At 40.7% G+C, this 3,094-nt stretch overlaps 1 pseudogene; it reads left to right on the top strand.

Annotated features, from left to right (window-relative positions):
• The first annotated feature begins 372 nt into the window (after positions 1 to 372).
• On the top strand, positions 373 to 1,912 carry LOC114118508 (bcl-2-like protein 1; annotated as a pseudogene).
• The last annotated feature ends 1,182 nt before the right edge of the window (positions 1,913 to 3,094 follow it).

Raw genomic sequence — 3,094 nt, 5'->3', positions numbered from 1 at the left:
GAGAAAAAAATGGCCAAATTCCCAGGAAGAAAAAATTCCAATACAATCCATGGCGATTCTAAAAATCTCCAAGAAACACCACCCTCAACGTCATCGAACTTATGATCTCCTTACCTAGGGATAAACAAAAACCCTTTCTAATCAAGCTAAAAATCTGGTTTCTCAACAGGGAATGCCTTGGAATCTGGAAAATATTTTTGTTGCTATGCTTGCTTTGCTTGCTTCCCACCCCCCACCCCCTCACCACCACCCCCCCCCGACCCCGCTCAAGCTGAATTAATTGATCATACTTACTGGACCTATATACATAACCCCCTTTTTACTACAAGTATTTTAGACAATAGACTGATAGAACTCATCCTTATTATAAAAATGTCTCAGAGCAACTGAGAGCTGGTGGTTGACTTTCTCTTACAAGCTTTCCCAGTAAGGATACAACTGGAGTCAATTTAATGATGTGGAAGAGAACAGAACTGAGAGCTCAGAAGGGACAATATCAGATATGGAAACCCCAAATGCCATCAATGACAACCCATCTTGGCACCTGGCAGATAGCCTGTGGTGAGTGGAGCCACTGGCCACAGCAGAAGCTTGGACGCCTGGAAAGTGATCCCCATGACAACAGTAAAGCAAATCCTGAGGGAGACAGACAATGAGTTCGAACTGAGGTACCAACAGACATTCAGCGACCTGACGTCCCAGCTCCACATCACCCCAGGGAGAGCATATCAGAGCTTTGAACAGGAAATGTATGAACTCTTCCGGGACGGGGTGAACTGGGACTCATGGCCTTTTTTTCTTTCGGTGGGACACTGTGCATAGAAAGCATAGACAAGGAGATGCAGGTATTGGTGAGTCAGATCACAACTTGGATGGCCACTTACCTAAATGACCGCCTAGAGCCTTGGATCCAGGAGAACGGCGGCTGGAACACTTCTGTGAAACTCTATGGAAACAATACAGCAGCCAAGAGCCAAAAGGGCCAGGGGCGCTTCAACCGCTGGTCCCTGATGGGCATGACGTCGGCTGGTATAGCTCTGCTGGGCTCGCTCTTCAGCTCATAGTAACTATTCCTTTCATTATTATCGTTCATATTTCATACAAGCTTGTGTTCCTCTTCCTTTTGTTATAGCTACAGAGAACTTACAATTTAATAAGACTCTACGTTTTGTGACTTGTATAGATTACAAAATGTATACTCGTCTTAATTCCTCTGTTTCTTTGAAAAATGAATCCCTGGAAAGAGGGTCCCATGGCAGGACTTGCCTCTCGGCTACTCACTAAATTACTCCAGTGATTTAAACGATTCATTGGATGGTTAATTCTTGGCATTTGGGGATTAATAGCCATTTGCACTACTGCTGCTGTCCCAGGCATTGTTTTACAAACCTAAATTCAAACACAAAATTTTATTCAAAATTGGGCCAAAGGTGCTCATATTATATGGGCCAATCAGGCTCAGATGAGGAAATTCAAGATAAAACACAGGAACTAAAAACAGCCATCCAATGAGTCAGAGATCAATTAATAGAGTTACAAAAACAAGTAATAATAAAATGTGATTGGAATTCTACATAATTTTGTATCACTGCTGTTCAGTTCAACTATAGTGCTTATAACTGAGAACAAATTAAATTTCACTTACAAGACATACATGATAATGCTTCCCTAATTGTACAATTATTGCAAAAGAAAATCTTTGAAACCTTCTCTAAAAGTCTGCTCTCTTCCAATAGTTTGGAAACTTTAGCTGAATAGCTAGCTGATCAATTATCTGGGCTAGACCCTCAAAGATGGTTCCAAAGTATTACTCATAGTGTTGGGTCTGATGCTGTAACATTGGTACTTGTCCTGGTAATTATATTTGTTGTATAGTAATGCCTTTCAACATAAATTGTTCACAGTAAACAAACTGGTCAATTGGTCAGGGCCTTTTTCATAAAAATAATAAAAAAGGGAGAATTGTCAGGGAACTTTTAATTTTAAGAAATCCTATATATTGTTTTCTGTTTCTCAAAGGCCCTCTGTTCCTTATCAGTTTTTGGAAAACAGGAACGAGCAGAGCTGCACACATTTCTCAGGACTGAGGTCAGGAGGCAGAACGCATACATGGATTCCTTTCAGTAACCTTTTACTTTTCTGTAAAACTACTTACCTTCTGGCCATGTGATGATTATTCCCCTAGTTACTGTTGTTATGGCCCTACGCAATGCCAAAGAATGCTCAAACTACAGCACAATCGCACTCATCTCACATGCTAGTAAAGTAATGCTCAAAATTCTCCAAGCCAGGCTTCAGCAATACGTGAACCATGAACTTCCAGATGTTCAAGCTGGATTTAGAAAAGGCAGAAGAAATAGAGATCAAATTGCCAACATCCTCTGGATCATCAAAAAAGCAATAGAGTTCCAGAAAAATATCTATTTCTGCTTTACTGACTATGACAAAGCCTTTGACTGTGTGGATCACATAAACTGTGGAAAATTCTGAAAGAGATGGGAATACCAGACCACCTGACCTGCCTCTTGAGAAATCTGTATGCAGGTCAAGAAGCAACAGTTAGGACTGGACATGGAACAACAGACTGGTTCCAAATAGGAAAAGGAGTATGTCAAGGCTGTATATTGTCACCCTGTTTATTTAACTTATATGCAGAGTACATCATGAGAAATGCTGGACTGGAAGAAACACAAGCTGGAATCAAGATTGTCGGGAGAAATATCAGTAAACTCAGATATGCAGATGACACCACCCTTATGGCAGAAAGTGAAGAGGAACTAAAAAGCCTCTTGATGAAAGTGAAAGGAGAGTGAAAAGTTGGCTTAAAGCTCAACATTCAGAAAATGAAGATCATGGCATCCGGTCCCATCACTTCTTGGGACATAGATGGAGAAACAGTGGAAACAGTGTCAGACTTTATTTTTTTGGGCTCCAAAATCACTGCAGATGGTGACTGCAGCCATGAAATTAAAAGACACTTACTCCTTGGAAGAAAAGTTATGAGCAACCTAGATAGCATATTCAAAAGCAGAGACATTACTTTGCCAACAAAGGTCTGTCTAGTCAAAGCTATGGTTTTTCCAGTAGTCATGTA

The sequence above is a fragment of the Ovis aries genome, chromosome 15 (genome assembly GCF_016772045.2).
Source record: "Ovis aries strain OAR_USU_Benz2616 breed Rambouillet chromosome 15, ARS-UI_Ramb_v3.0, whole genome shotgun sequence".
Classification (NCBI taxonomy): Eukaryota; Metazoa; Chordata; class Mammalia; order Artiodactyla; family Bovidae; genus Ovis; species Ovis aries.
Note: the sequence above shows the minus strand (reverse complement) of the source record. Positions and strands in the feature narration are given on the sequence as shown.